A 17436-nucleotide genomic window follows, 5' to 3' on the forward strand; every position below is an offset into this window, starting at 1 on the left:
CTCGAAATAACTACTGCAACCTACATCCTTCCGTATCTGCTTACTATATCCTCTCCCCCCCCCCCTCTCTCTCTCACACACACACACACATAAACACACATACATTGATGTTTCCTTAATGTCTCAGACTGTGTCCTGTCAACGGATCCCTTCTTTTAGCCAAGATGTGCCGCAGACGTCTTGTCTCCCCAGTTCTGTTCAGTACCTCCTCATTAGTTACATGATCTAACCGTCTAAACTTCAGCATTCTTCTGTAGAACCACATTTCAAAAGCCTCTATTCTCTTCTTGTCTAAACTATTTATCGTCCGTGTTTCACTTCCATACACGGCTCCGCTCCAGACAAATACAATAGAAAAGACGTCCTAGCGCTTAAGTTTATACTGCTGAGCCAAAACATTGTGGTCACTGCCCGCCGCGAGACTGAATGCTTCCTGGTGGTGTTTAAGACAGGTGACACAGTAAGGACAGAATGTAAGCAGAAGAGAGACGAATTGGCAGTGATACGGGTCGCAAATGCGGAAATCCACTGATATAAGCGGTTTTGCCAAGAGCGTGTTGATGTGACGCTGTCGCTGGAAACGAGAATCTCTGAAACGAAAAGCTGGTCGCCTGTTGGCGTACTACTGTCGTGAGCACCTATGGAAAGTGGCTGAAGGATGGTGAAATAACGAGTACGCCGTATAGTCACAAAACGCAGCGGTAGGGGATTCCCCGCTGTGTAATCGAGGATATGTAGCGACCTGTGACAGATTAACGACAGAGTACTATGCTGGTGCAGACACAAGTGTTTCTGGACACCCCGTTCAAAAGCCACTGTTCAACATGGAACTCCACATAGCACGACCCTTCCTGTGTTGACCTAAAGGCATTGTCAGTTATGATTGTAATGGGCCCAGCGTCACTGAGTTTTCACCTTGTATCAACAGAAGCGTGTCGCCTGTCTAATGAATCGCTTTTCTTATTACACCAGGTCGACGGTTGGGTCGTTACACGCCGTCGTATAGGGGAATGGCTGCACGAAACAAGCACCGCGCCTCGAATGTAGGCCGGTGACGGCAGAATTATGCTATGCTGTACATTGTATTGGACTTCCATGGGATCAAAGTGATAATGGAAGGCATCATGGCAGCAGTGAAGTACGTAAACATTATTGGGGACCACCTGCATTGCTTCATACTTGAAGTCCCCCCTGCGGGGATGACATCTTGCAACAGGATAACTGTCCGCGTTGCAAGGTCAGAATTGTGCTACAGTAGTTTGAGGTGTATTATAGTGAACTCACATTGGTATCTTGGCCAGCAAATGTGTCTGATCTGTAGCCACTGGAACAGTCTCCCACTGAATTACAGTATCGTCGGAAAACCTCAAACCTTTTATTTCTTCTCCTTGAACTATAATTCCTACTTCAAATTTTTGTTCGGTTTCCCTTATTTCTTGCTCAACGAACAGATTGAATAACATCCTACAATACTGTTAGTCTAGGACAGGCAGCGATCTGTGGCAGATCTGACGGTAGAGTACTACAATCCTGTCTCACTCTCCTCTAAAACCACTGCTTTCCTTTCATACGCCTCGACTCTTATAAATAGCCTTGCGCTCCGTCTGTTTTATCCTTGCTACCTTCTGAATTTCAAAGAGAGTGTTCCAGTCAACATTGTCAATGCTTTCTCTAAGTCTACAAATGGCGTAAACATTGGTTTGCCTTTCCTTAACCTATTTTCTAAGTCGTAGGGTCAGTATTACCTCGCCTGTACTTACTTTCCTACAGTATGACTATGTTGAGAAATATGTGAACATGAAGAATAAAGATGTAGAATGTTAATAACGTTCGTTTTATTAAAAATATTTATAAGTTTTTACATAAAAAGTTATGAGGCATTACCTTTCAGCAAGCCCTCGTGTTTATTAACATAACCAGATACGACTGCTGAGCTGATGCTCTGTCTGTGGATCTAATTTAACTTTAAAAAATCGCAGTACCTACTCAGTCATATTACCATGACATCGTCTTTCCTCATTTTTCATTAAAGAAGATAATTTTTTTGCTGTTCTCCCGATATAAACCAAATCTAATATGATGTGTGTACTATATATTATTGTGAAAACACATTGGAGAGTCTCTGCTCCCTCCCTCTTGAAAAAAATACCTGCAGTTAAAACTAAAACCACTTGTTCGTCGTCTTTGAACGGGTTCAGTTATGGAAACTACAATTCTTCGTCTTTAATGTATGTTTTGTTGAATGGCGCGATATTTAAAATTTATATCTACAGAGGGTACAGAAAATTTCAGCTGTCTGTGCAAATGGGAATACTTGCACACATATCATGCTTACTTCATGCTTTACTTTAATTCATGATTTTGGAAATGAGAGTAATATATTACACTCTGTAAAGAACGTGGAAGTATGTATGTTTCAGTGTACTGTGGATCAACGTTTCTTCCAGTTTGTACCTCGACTGCACCACGGTAAAACGACCTCTCATGCAGCTCAGTGACAGCTGTGATTATCCCAATCTTATCTTCGCGGCTCCGAGGGAACGAGGGAACAATGTGTAGACGGTCCCAATGAACTCCAATACTCGAAGCATTCTGTGACGACGTTCTAGTGAAATGTTACCTAATTTGTTCTGGTGCCTGTTAGATCAACTTCTGCCACACTATACCGCTATTCCAGTAAATATGTAACCGTATGCTGCTCCTCTTTGCGTACTCTTGTTATACGCTCTTAGCTAAATCAGTGTATGGACTCAATACACAAGGGCAACATTCTAGTGTATGTTATACGACAGATTTATACATGCTCTGTCCAGCAGATGAACCACATTCTTTCCAGTGTTCTCCGAATGAATCGAAGCTTTTTACCTACCTTACAAAGGACTGAAGTAATGTGTCTTTATTAAATGTTAATCTGTGTATGTGATGGATGATAATAAATGATCAGTAATCATATTTATTGAATAAAATTTCATTTTTATGTTTCGCGCAATATCCACTTTTGAGCAGTTTTCTTTTAGGGTCAATTAAAAAAAGAATAAAGTAAAAACCAAATATAAAAAGACCCTGCAATCATTTTGAAACAGAGTTCCTAGACATGTATCTTCTTCTGACACACAGCTAGAGTCAAACTGCGTTAATTGTAGTGTCACTTTCAGCCATTATGGTTGAATAAGTTTACTAATTCTCTTTATGCCATAAGTCTTCTCATTGCTTTGGTGTAGTCCGCCACGATTTCCTCTCCAAAGCCGACCTTTTCATCTCAGAGGAGCACTTGTAACCTAAGTCCTCAATTATTTGCTAGATGTACTCTAATATCTGCTTTCCTCTACAGTTTTTACCTCTACAGCTCCAACTGGTACCATAGAAGTTATTCTGAAATGCTCTAACAGATGTCCTACCAGCCTGTCATTTCTTGTCGGCAGCGTTTTCCATGTATTCCTCTCCTTGCCGATTCTCCGCAAAACCTCGTCATTCCTTACCTTATCAGCCAACCTAATTTTCAACATTCTTGAGTAGAATCACATATCAAATTCTTCGATTCTCTTCTTTCCGATTTTCCCACAGTCCGTGTCTCACTGCCATACAACGTTGTGCTCCAAATGCAGATTCTCAGAAATTTCTTCGTCAAATTAAGGTTTATGTTTGATACTACTAGTAGACTTCTATTATTTTGCTGCCTAGGTTGTAGAATTCCTTAACTTCGTCCACTTTGTGATCACCAATCTTGATGCTAAATTTCTCGCTGTTCTCGTTTCTGCTACTTCTCATTACTTTCGTCTTTCTTCGATCTACTCTCAATCCGTATTCTATACTCATTAAACTGTTCATTACGTTCAGCAAACCTGGTTATTCTTTTTCACTTTCATCGTGGATAACAACGTCATCAGCTAAATTGGTATCTTTTCACCTTGAATTTTAATTCCACTGTTTAACCTTTCTTTTATTTTCGTCATTGTTTCTTCGATATACAGATTAAACAGTAAGGGCAAAAGACTACATCCCTGTCTTAAATCCTTTTTAATCCGAGCACTTCTCTTCATCTTCCTTTCTTATTGTTCCCTCTTGGTTCTTCTACGTATTGTATATATTACCTGTCTTTCCCTGTAGCTTATACCTACTTTTCTCAGAATTTCGAACATCTTGCACCATTTCACATTGTCGAACGCTCTTTCCTACGTCGATAAATCCTACGAGCATATCTCGATTTTTCATTAGTATTGCTTCCATTTTCAACCTCAACGTCAGAATTGTCTCTCTGGTGCCTTTACCTATCTTAAAGCAAAACTGATAGTCATCTAACGTAGCATTCTTATGTATGTCAGCAACTTGGATGCATGAGCTATTAATCTGATTGTGCGATAATTAGGCACTAATCGTCTGCCGGCCGAAGTGGCCGTGCGGTTAAAGGCGCTGCAGTCTGGAACCGCAAGACCGCTGCGGTCGCAGGTTCGAATCCTGCCTCGGGCATGGATGTTTGTGATGTCCTTAGGTTAGTTAGGTTTAACTAGTTCTAAGTTCTAGGGGACTAATGACGTCAGCAGTTGAGTCCCATAGTGCTCGGAGCCATTTTTTGAACTAATCGTCTACTACAATCTTTCGAAATTGTGTGGATGATGTTTTCCGAAAGTAAAATGGTATATCGCCAAACTCATACATTCTACACAAAACGTGAATAGTCGTTTTGTTGGCACATTCCCCAATGATTTTAGAAATTCTGATGGAACCTTATCTAACCACTCTACCGTATTTGATCTAAGTCGTCTAAAGCTCTTTTAAATTCTGACTCTAATTCTGCATCCCCTATTTGTTTCCTATTGAATACTGTTTCTTCTTCCACCACGTCATCAGACAATCCTCCTCCTCATAGAGGCATTCATTGTACTCTTTATTCCTATCCGCTCTGTCTTCTGCATTTAACAGTGAAATTCCCACTATACTCTTAATGTTACCGCTCTTGCTTTTAGTTTCACCGAAAGTTGTTTTGACTTTTCTGTGTGCTGAATCAGTCTTTCTGACAGGCATTTCTTTTTCGATTTCTTCACACGTTTCATGCAGTCATTTCGTCTTAGCTTCCCAGAACTTCCAATTAATTTCATTCCTAAGTGAGTTGAATTTCTGTAGTGCTGAATTTCCCTGGATACTTTTGTACTTCTTTCCTTCATCGATCAGGCGAAGTATTTCTTCTGTTACCCATGTTTTCTTCGCAGTTACCTTCTTTGTACATATGTTTTTCTTTCCAGCTTCTGTGACTGTCCTTTTTAGAGATGTCTAGTCCTCTTCCACTGAACTATCTACTGCGCTATCCCTTATCACAGTACCTATATCCTCTGAGAGGTTCGAGCTTATCTCTTGATTCCTTAATAGTACCGTATCCCATTTCTTTGCGCATTGGTTCTTCCTGACTAGCCTCTTAAACCTCAGCCTACTCCTCATCACTACTAAATTGCGATCTGAGTCTATATCTGCTCCTGGGTACGTCTTACAATCCAGTGTCGGATTTCGGAATATCTGCTGGACAATGGTGTAATCTAACTGAAATCTTCCCGTATCTCCCGGCCTTTATCAAGTATATTTCCTCCTCTTGTGATTCTTGAACAGAGTATTCCCTACTATTACATTCAATTTATTGCTGAACTCAGTCTTTCTCCTCTCTCAGTCATACTACCAAGCCCATATTCTTCCGTAAGCCTTTCTTCTACTGCTTCTCCCACGACCGCATTTTAATCCCCGATGACTATTCATCTCCCTTTACGTACTGAATTACCCGTTCAATATCTTCGTATACGTTCTCTGTCTCTTCATCTTTGGCTTGTGACATCGGCAGGTATACGCAAACTATCGTTGTCGGTGTTGGTTTGCTGTCGATTCTGGTTAGAATAACCCTTCACTGAACTGTTCACAGTAACTCAATCTTTGTCCTACCTTCCTATTCATAACGAATCCTATTGCTGTTATATTATTCTCTGCTGTTGTTGGTATTACCATATACTCGTCTGACCTCAGAAAACCTTCTATTCAATCCATTTCACTTCACAGAGCTCAACTATATCTAGATTGAGCGTTAGCATTTTCCTTTTCAGATTTTCTGGTTTCCCTACCACGTTCAAACTTCCGACGTTTCACGCCCCGTCTTGTAGATCATTATCCTTTTGTTCGTTATTCAGTCTTTTTCTCATGGTCACTTCCCCTTTGAAAGTTCTCTCCTCGAGATCCGAGTGGGGGTCTACTCCAGAATCTTCTGCCAATAGAGATATCATCATAACACTTTTTCAGCTACAGCCACGTGTCCTGCGGTTACACGTTATGTGTTTTTCATACCGTGGTTTCCATTGCTTTCTGATCATTGCTGATTCTTCCGTCTTTAGGGGCAGTTTCGCACTCCAAGGGCAAGAGAGTGCCCTGAACCTCTGCCCTTTATGACACGGCCCTATTCTGAATGAAGGTGACTTCCTATGCCGGAAGTCTTCGCCCGCCATTGTGGATGATTCTCATTCAAAATTTATCTATTGCAGAATTCGAATACGGGACCGAGGACTCTTAGGATTATTAGTCAAAGACACTAACCTAGATCACTGGTTTGCTAAAAGAACTTTAAAAATACTTATAAATATATAGTGAACGTTGATTGTAGACATTGATTAAGAACAATATTAGTAAAAGATTGATGCTAATAAATGGATGAAGTGTTTTATATTATTTCTGTTTCTTTAAGTAACTCGCCTCGTCACTTAAATCGATAAATTCTTGTTCTTCCTGTACGTATTGTTGATGCACACAAAGAGCAAATGAGTCAATAAACGGTCTCTCATTTAGTAAAAGAAGCAACGGTAGGTGCAGCAACTGGCGACATCAGTTTCACCACATTAGTAATTATCACTTCCGGAGAGAGTAATAGTACTGTTCGCCGTACTATGAGACGACAACCAGCGCTCGGCCACTATCGGTGTTGGTGTTCCGCCATTTGCTCATCTGCGCTTTTTTTTGTGTGAAATCTTATGGGACTTAACTGCCATGGTCATCAGTCCCTAAGCTTACACACTACTTAACCTAAATTATCTTAAGGACGAACACATACACACCCATGCCCGAGGGAGGACTCGAAAACCTCCGCCGGGATCAGCCGCACAGTCCATGACTGCAGCGCCCTAGACCGCTCGGCTAATCCTCTGCGCTATTCATTGGAATAGTTTGCGGGGTAGGTAGCCTATTCCTTGTATTTGTAGAGACCTCAATGATTCGCGTTCTAATCGCCATTCTGTGGATATGGAACCTGACTTATTTGAGAAGACGTGATACCTGCATCGGTTTATTCGTCTAAATCATCTCACGCTCCTCTTATTTGCATACATATTTGGTTTACATTTCAAAAATGTCTCTATGCTTCACCATTAGCTTAGTACTCTGTTTTGACTTACAATCGAAATTTTGCTACCTGTAGAATGATTCAAAAGGCTCTGAGCACTATGGGACTTAACTTCTGATGTCATCAGTCCCCTAGAACTTAGAACTACTTAAACCGAACTAACCTAAGGACATTCCACACATCCATGCCCGAGGCAGGATTCGAACCTGCGACCGTAGCGCCGTTCCCAACTGTAGCGCCTAGAACCGCTCGGCCACTCTGGCCGGCCTACCTGTAGAAGTGTAGATACGGATATGTTAACTTTGTGCTTGCAAGAAGAATGTGGTAAAATATTTAGTATTGGCCTAATTATTAAGGATGCACAAGGCTATGAATAAAAATTTAAAATGGTGTAAGACCACCTTTATTCCTTAAGACAAAAACAGATAAATTTTGCTTAGTGCAAATTGATTTTATACTATTTCACACAATGTAGTTGTTCCAGTTCATAGATATCAACATGATTACTCTGAAATTCACAATTAACCGCCTGACAGTGGGTTCATCGAACTACTCTCAAGCTGAAACTTTCCTGGCAGATTAAAACTGTGTGTCGGACCGAGACTCGAACGCGGGACCTTTGCCTTTCGCGGGCAAGTGCTCTACCAACTGAGCTACCCAATCACGGTTCACGTCCCGTCCTCACAGCTTTACTTCCGCCAGTTCTAATCTGCCAGGAAAGTTTCATAACAGCGCACACTCCGCTGCAGAGTGAAAATTTCATTCTGGAAACATCCCCTAGGCTGTGGCTAAGCCATGTCTCCGCAATATCCTTTCTTCCAGGAGTGCTATTCTGCAAGGTTTGCAGAAAAGCTTCTATGAAGTTTGAAAAGTAGGAGACGAGGTACTGGCGGAAGTAAAGCTGCGAGGACAGGGGGTGAGTCGTGCTTGGGTAGCTCAGTTGGTAGAGCACTTGCCGGCGAAAGACAAAGGTCCCGAGTTCGAGTCTCGGTCCGGCGCACAGTTTTAATCTGCCAGGAAAGTTTCATAACAGCGTACACTCCGCTGCAAAGTGAAAATTTCATTCTGGATACTCTCAAGCTACTTATCTACCGTCCCACTCTCGAACGACGCGGGGGATAAACGAGCACTTAAACCTTTCTACATGAGTAGTGACATTTCTTATTTTACTCTGATGATCATTTCTCCCTATGTAGGTGGGCCCTAACAAAATATTTTCGCAATCGGATAAGCAAGTTGGAGATTGAAAGGTCAATAGAACATCCTGCCGCAACGAAAAACACATTTGTTTTCATGATTGTAACAGTATTTTAAGTATCATGTCCGTTGTGCTGTCTCCCCTGTTTCGCGACAATTCAAAAAGAGTTACCGTTTTTGAACTTTTTCTGTGTTCTCCGTCAGTCCCATCTGATTCGGATGCTACACCGCACAGCAACACGCCAGAAGGGGGCGGAAAAGCGTGGTGTAAGCGGTCTGTTTTGTAGACATAGCACTTGCTAAGTGTTCTTCCAATAAATCGCAGTCTTTGCTTTGCTTTCCCCACAACATTATCTATGCCATGCTTTCAATTTAAACTATTTGTAACTGTTATAACTAAGTATTTAGGTGAATTTACAGTCTTTAAATTTAAATGATTTATCCTGTAACCGAAATTCAGCGGATTTCTTTTAGTTCTTATGTGGATAACTTCATACTTTTCATTACCTAGAGTCAATTGCCTCTTTTCGCACCATACAGATGTCAGAGGTGAGCATAATCTCCCTTTATATATTTTTTGCCTTGACAGACGACAGTGACCCAATAATTTGGAGGATATGTCAGATGAAATAGTCAACATTCAGGGCTCTAACAGGAACAATCATTCGAAACAAAAAGTCTAGTAAACATGGACTCTAAATTGCATACTTTAATAACTTTGAGCACTTATTGAGTAAAATAGGTGTGTTTCACAGTAGCAAAGATGAACAAGTGCTCATAGCTCTTAAAATACGTATTTCAGTGCTCGTGAGTGCTACACGTTTTTGCTTCGAATGATCGTTGTCATATTCGCGAATATTGGCCGTTCCTGCTGGGACACCCTATACACAGGAACGTTATCACTTGCAAAAGCGCTGTGCCCTGCTGGGGACAAAGCCTGCGCAGTTAAATGATCTCGGTCACCTAGTAGGCTCCTCTTGGTCTAGAATGCCCTCTTTGCCTGTGCTAGCCTACTTTTTATGTCATCTTTGCTTCGTCCTTCAAGGGTTATGAGGGCTGTCCAGAAAGTAAGTTCCGATCGGTCGCGAAGTGGAAACCACTGAGAGAATCCGATAAAGCTTTGCACAGATCTGTTGGGCGATGTCTCTAGTATGTCCGTTGATCGTGTCGTGTTGCTCTTTGCAGTTTTGAGTGAAAAGTGAGCACGTAAAGATGTGTAGGGAATAGCGTCTCCCGCCAAGTATGAGGGCTTCGTTAGAAAATTCGCCTGTGTCTTGCAACCCACATAACACAACTGTTGAGCAGTTCCTTCTTCATGCCAATTCTCGGCCGTACACTGCAGGGGCAATGAAGACGCTCCTGCAGCGTTTCCGATGAGAAGTGTTTGATCACCCACAATACAGTCCGTAATTGGCTCCCCCTGAGTCTCATCTCTGCTCACAAGAACCCCTGCCTATGAAGACAACATTTTTCCACAGACAACGAGCTGCAGACCAGTACAGGTAACTGGCCGAAAGCACAGGCGGCTGTTTTCTATGACGAGGATATTGGAAAGTTGATACAACACTACGACAACACTCAAAGTTGGAGCTGCGACTACGTAGAGAAGTAGGTGGATGGTGCACCTAACTGTTGCAACTAAAACGTTTCTGGTTTTCACTATGGTTTCCATTTCGAGACCGATCGGAACTTACTTTCTGGACAGCCCTCGTATTTTGCTTCCTGAACTTCATCTACTAATCACCAATTTTGATATAAAGTTTCTCGCTATTATCAACAAGTTATTGATAGATCCTGTTAGGACCAAAGGGTGATATTAATTCTTTCCTGAATATCTCGTGGAAGATAACTGGGACGACAATGTAAGGATTCTTCAGCTACAGAACGGCCCGAGCAATTCAGTGCACACTGTCGATTTTTCACTTTTTACTGCTGCTTCCTATGTCAGAAGTAACAGAGGACCAGTAAAAATCAGGTGTGGTATACAGATGTTCGTCAAAAGATCAGCATCAGAGTATTATATCCCGCTGGTCGAAGGCTATACTCGACACTCGAGAAAGTTTGAATTCCTATGGAACACACAAAAAAAGGTCCATCCGCTGACGGATCGCTTTCAGTATTGGTTGACTCATCTACTAACCAAGAAACGCACACACTCGAAATTTTAGCAGTAAACCACACCATGACTCAGAACGCCTCTCTTGCAGCGTCTGCCACTAGAGTTGACTGAACATCTCCCTGACGCTTTCGCACTTACTAAATGAGCCCGTAACGAAACGTGCTGCTCTTCTTTGGAATATCTATTTCTTCTACGCGATCCTGTCACGTACTGATCCTAGACTGACGAAAAATAATCAAGTGTTGGTCGAACGAATGTTTAGTAATCTACATCCATTGTACATGGACTAAAATTCCTAGTGATTCTTCCAATGAATCTCAGTTTGGCGTCTGGCTTATCTGCTATTAATTTTATGTGCTCGTCCCACTTTAAATCTCTCAGTACGCGTATTCTTAGAGATTTTATGGAAGTAACAGCTTCCAGTGACTGTTCTAAAATCCTGTAATCTACATCTACAGTCCGCAAGCCACGTTGCGGTGTGTTGCGGAGGATACTTTGTGTACCAATCCACTTCCTCCTTTTCCTGTTCCAGTTACGAATGCTTCGAGAGAAGAGCGATTGCCGTTAAGCCTTCTTGTGGACTCGAATCTCCCGAATTTCATGATAATGGTCTATTCGTGAGCTATACGTTGGAGGAAGTAATGTATTTATTAACTCTTCTAGGAACTTACGCTCTCAGAACTTTAACAGTAGACCACACCGTGATGCAGAGCGCCTCTCTTGCAGTGACTGCTGTTGTAGCTGGTTATCATTTCTGAGACGCTTCCGAGCTTACGAAAATAATCCGTAACAAAAAGCGCTGCGCTTCTTTTTCTCTGTTTCTCTATCAATCCTATGTGTTGCGGATCCCATACTGACGAGCGGTATTCAGGAATCATACGATGAGCAATCCAATGATACAAATATGAGTCTTCCTGTCTGTGGTTCGCAATACGTTACGTTTTGCCGCGAGGGATAGCCGTACGGTCTGGGAGCCTTGTCACGGTTAGCGCGGCTGCCCCGGTCGGAGGTTCAAGTCCTCCCTCGGGCATGGATGTGTGTGTTGTCCTTAGCGTAAGTTAGTTCAATTTAGATAAAGTAGTGTGTAACCATAGGGACCGATGACTTCAGTAGTTTGGTCCCATAATAACTTACCACAAACATGTTAGGTTTGTTTATGTTGAGGGTCAGTTGTCACACCCTGCACCAAACGTCAGTGTATGGCTAATATAATAATAATGAAAATAACACGAATCGTAAAATTTCAGTGAAATGTGAAAGGAAGGACGATTAGGGTATAAAGTTCCGTTTACGACGAGGTTATTAGGGATGGAGCATAAACTCGGATTGCAGAAGGATAGGGAAGGAAATCGGCTGTGCCTCTTAAAACGCATCATCCCAGCATTTACCTCAAGAGATTTAGGGAAACGTGATAAATCTAAATCTGAAAGGTCGAACGTGGATTAGAGTCGCCTTTTTTGTTGCATATGTACAGTCTCCCAGTGAAAGACATAACTTGAATTTATAACCACAAGAGTAGTGAATAGGTCACTACAGCATAAATTAAACAAATAAATAGTGGTTTTCTTCATGTGATCTCATAAATTAGTTCAAGAGTAGATAAAATGAACGCGTTTGATTTTTTACATTATCTGAGACACTATTCGTTCTAAAATTAATATTTACGTGTTATATTTTGTAAGTGTAATATATGTAATGGTAATTTTGACGGCAAAACAGACTATTGGCAAATGCTAGAATAGTAAGCGATTGACAAAGTTAGGGAAATAAGTTAATTAGACGACCTTACCACAAAGTGACCGCCGTAGGAAAGTTTCTGGTCGGGAGTTTGACTGTTATTTTGCACCACCGTTTAAGCTTTTCTTTTTGACTGGGTTTAACATGTAAATTAGACAACTAAAATAACATAAGTTTCAACTGTATCTGAACATCATCCGACTTGATATCAAACTATGGACTCAATTTCATCAGCTTTTATCGGGTAGCACGAACACTGGCTTTATGAATCGTTGTAAAATGAACAGACAGATCTTAATTAGGAAGTACCACACAATTGTTCAAAATTGATTACAGTTTTTCAGAATTTACGAATACCCTCCTCTCCCCAACAGCCGACGGTTTAAATGCCTAGGTTGACGTAATAAGAACAATTTTCATTTAGTTACAATCTTAGATTCAGGAGTAAATAATTATTGAGATTAAAGTCTACATAACAAAGTTATATGGAGAAAAGGAACAGAAAAAAGGAGCACGGCACCACAATCGTTATTGAACAAAAACGTGACAGAGACACAGCAACTATCTTTAATCATAGGCGTCTACCGGAAAGCTTAGTAATAAAATCATCATTCTTCATTGCAGAGCTTGTTATAAAATCGTCATGATCTACAACAGTGTAACTGTTTTATGTTTCGGGTGCCGAGCTTTTTTTCTAGTACCGTTGCATAAAAGATGTTATTCATGTCTTCTGATGTACTATGGTATAAGAAATCCACAACCACAGATGACGTTAAATTATAGTTCGAAATACGTCGACGTTTTGCGGTTTACAATAGGATATCGTAATTGTAATGTCTGACTTACATTACAGCTTAAATACGTAGTTTCTCACTACACCATATGGACAATAGGTTTATTTACTACACAAAAACGTGTCAAGGTTTTTTCAGATACCCTTAGAATTTTTACGGGTAGAGTTTTTGAACAAATTGTGCAACTGAGCCGGCCGCGGTGGTCTCGCGGTTCTAGACGCGCAGTCCGAAGCCGCGCGACTGCTACGGTCGCAGGTTCGAATCCTGCTTCGGGCATGGATGTGTGTTATGTCCTTAGGTTAGTTAGGTTTAACTAGTTCTAAGTTCTAGGGGACTGATGACCTAAGATGTTAAGTCCCATAGTACTCAGAGCCATTTTTTGTGTAACTGAATCGAACAGAGTGGATGGAGGTGGAGAAGATATCAAAGAAGTTTTCCTTTAACTATCAGAATAGTGCCCATAAGTGGTGTGAAAATACTGCCAGAATTTTAAAGGAAATCGTAATTGATACATTTCCCTCTCTAACATATTCTGTGCTGCTCAGTTACATGATTTGTTCCAAAAACGACTATGGAGCCTGGAGGGAAGAGATACAGCCCATAGTTCTGATTACGCACACTGTTTAGATGCTTATTCAGTTGACATTGTGGAACCGTTCTTTGCATAAGCATCCCTCCTACACAAAAATGTAAAAATTAGATAAACAAAGGAGCTTTTGTCATAATGTAAAAAAACCGACATGTCAGGTACAGCACAAAGTAAATATAATTATGAAAGTGGAAAACTGTTTGAGGATAAATCTATCCGTTCAAATCCAGTAACGCTACTATTCATTTTAGTACATTGTGTTATTTAGGTATTAAATATGCTTTTTATTCCATAGATACATAGTGAGGATCTAAAACATTTCATAAAACGAGCATACATACTACCTATGTACAAAAAATGTCGTAATGCCCCTACCACATATTCTAAGTGGAATGGTCCTCACGGATGTAGAATAATAGAAAAAACTGAAAAAAATTTTTGAAGATGTAATAACAAGCCTGTAACAAAAAAATTGCAAATGTATAATACACTCCGATGAACATGATGATTCTTAGGCTATTGTAGCCGCATGTCATCAAATAGAAAATCAGCTGGCAACTTATTTACATTGATCACAATACTGCACTGAAAAGGTGAAGAAGTAAGATTTTACGTAATACGTTATTTGATATATTAGTAATACCTACATTAACCGATTCTACTAAGGAATTCATCAGTGCAGTAGAAGGAGTTGGACCTAATAAATCTTTTAGGCTCCACTTAAAATGAGCTTTATCTGCAGTTAAACGTTTTATGCTTGTTGGAAAGTTACTAAAACTGTGTGTTCCTGAAAAACAGGCGCATTTCTGGACCAAAGTAAGTGACTTTGAATCTTTATGAAGATTATTCTTATTTCCAGTACTGATTCAGTGAACTGGGTTGTTGGTTTGGAAAAGACATACATTATTAACGACAAACTTCATGTATTCGGAAGCGGTAGTTAGTGTCTCCAGTTTGTTGAACAGGACTCTGCAAGACGTTCTTGAGTTCATACCACAAAATAAATTGTATTACACATTTTTGGAATCATTGCAGTTTGGACTGGTTCTCGTATGACGTTATAGAATGAAAGTAAGCGAAACACGGTAGCTTTTTTTTTATATCATCTGTAATTGACAACGTCCGCATCGCAAATAAAGATTTGTTCAGGTGCTTCAACACTTCTGTGGTATGCTTGCCACAGCTGAATTTAGTATCAAGTTGTAATCGCTAGAATGTAACACTGTCGACTTCTTATACCTGCTTATTGTCATATGTTAGGCACTTATAGGGAAAGGGAAACACACTTTCTACAAATGGCTGGTTGCTGCTTTTACTTTTTTTTTGTAAGAATTCACTTGTATTCTTGCACAGACGCAGTCTCATCACGTCAATTTTTGACGAATTAGCACGCTACTTAATACTTGCGTTCATCTCGGAATCTTTCTGAGACCACTACGCATTTCGCTAGGGGCCGGAGCGCTGCTGCAGCCAAATGGTGCCACGTTCGACACCCGGGCGAGACCTGTCCGGGGTGCTCGGCTTTCCCCCGGGTTCGCGGCCGCAGCTCTGCGATTCCCGTTGCTTACGGTGTCGGCGAGTAGGGGGTGGCCCTATATATACCGCCCCGGCGCTGCTGCTGACCACAGGGACAGCTGCACACAGCAAACGTGAGTACACGCTCGAGCGCGCGCTGCCGCATTCGCACCTCATTCATCCTCCTCCAGTCACCCTATCACCAACTTGGTGTTTCGTACGAAGTTGGCACATTTTTAAAATCGCATAATCTGATCCTACCACTGTTCCAAGCCTTACGACCGTCTTAACGTTCAACGTTTGTTCTGGTGTTCTCTGCGAGTTCGTATGCAGTTCGTACGGTAATTAAACTAGTAGTGCTACTTGCACGAACAATCATTTTATCTTGAAACTCTTCCATTGGTCCGTATCCGCACAAAAATAACAATGGGGATTGTGGATGTGCCTTGATGAAAACATTTTTGTTTTATTCGTTTTCTACCCAAACTTGTTGCAGCGACAATATCGCCATCATCTATGCCTTTTTTCTAAAACATACAAAATTAGCATCATTGTAGCGTTACAAAACATTATTATATGCGTACTATTTGGCTCCAAATATTGTTTTCAGTGTATTGTAAAACTACATTCAGAGTATTACAAAACTATGCTCTGAATACAGTTTTTGGATCCAAAAAGTTCACATGTAATTATGTTTTCAACTGTTTATGAAGAAGCTAATTTTGCATGTTTTGCAATAAAGATGGTGATATTGTCACAGAAACTAGTTTGCGAAGAAAATAAATAAAGGAAAAGTGTTTTGCATCAAGGCGGACCCACAATTTCCATTGCTTACTTGAATGAAATTTAGATGATACGTGTGTCCTGAGTCGAAGCGAAATCTATTTATTTATTTTTTGCTCCTTGATAGTTTTCGTACTGAACTGTCATGGTGTGGGTACCTGTAGTCATGTCCTAGTTCATGAACCACGGGCAACGTATGAGTGGCCAAGTAAGTGGTCCCGGCAGTCGGGATACCAGTTACTTTGGAATAAGGCTGGGCATCTCGGACATATTCTGAGTCGTGGTCACCTTTGTGCTCATACGGCAAAGACTACCAAATCCACCGGTTAGTCCCTCAGCCGTTAGGGGTAAAACCCAATGGGACTCGGGGCAAGTAAGGCTAGCAACCTGCTTCCCTGGTACTTTAAATATGATGCTGGCAACAATCAGAGCAAAAGGCCTCGGACCTTTGGAGGTGACGGAGTCCCACCTCTAACTGACAAACCAGGGACTCCTAAGATACGACTTGGCAAACAAATGGTAATGAGATGGGGAGCTATTAATATCAATGAGGGCTACTCTTGGAAGAAGGTAGAGCTGGCAGAGGCTGCAAGTAAGATGGGGCTGGACGTTTTAGCTGTTAGTGACATTCGGGTAAGGGGTGAGAAAGAAGAGAAGTGGGAGAATACAAGGTCTACTTGTCAGGAGTCAAAGCAGGAATAGCACAATGGGGTGTAGGGCTTTACATCAGGAAAGAAATGGAACCCAGCGTAGTTGCAATAAGGTATGTAAACGAACGACTGATGTGGATAGATTTGACAGTGTCTAGCAAGAAAATTAGGATTGTGTCAGTATATTCGCATTGTGAAGGGACTGATCAAGATAAGATGGATAGTTTTTATGAGGCACTCAGTGATGTAGTTGTTAGAGTAAAGGACAACGACAGTGTTCTGCTCATGGGTGATTTTAACGCCAGGATTGGAAATCGAACAGAAGGGTACGAAAAGGTTATGGGTAAATTTGGAGAGGATATGAAGGCCAACAGGAACGGGCAGCAACTCTTGGATTTCTGTGCCAGTATGGGCTTAGTAATCACAAACTCCTTTTTTAAACATAAGAACATTCACCGGTATACTTGGGAAAGCAGGGGAACCAGATCTGTCATTGACTATATAATAACAGATCAGGAATTCAGGAAGGCTGTGAGGGACACACGTGTATTCAGGGGATTCTTTGATGACACTGATCATTATTTAATCTGCAGTGAAATTGGGATTGCGAGGCCGAAAGTGCAGGAGGTCAGGTCCATATGTAGGAGAATAAGAGTGGAGAAACTTCAGGATAAGGAAATCAGGCACAA

This window comes from Schistocerca piceifrons, chromosome 4, assembly GCF_021461385.2.
Source record: "Schistocerca piceifrons isolate TAMUIC-IGC-003096 chromosome 4, iqSchPice1.1, whole genome shotgun sequence".
Classification (NCBI taxonomy): domain Eukaryota; kingdom Metazoa; phylum Arthropoda; class Insecta; order Orthoptera; family Acrididae; genus Schistocerca; species Schistocerca piceifrons.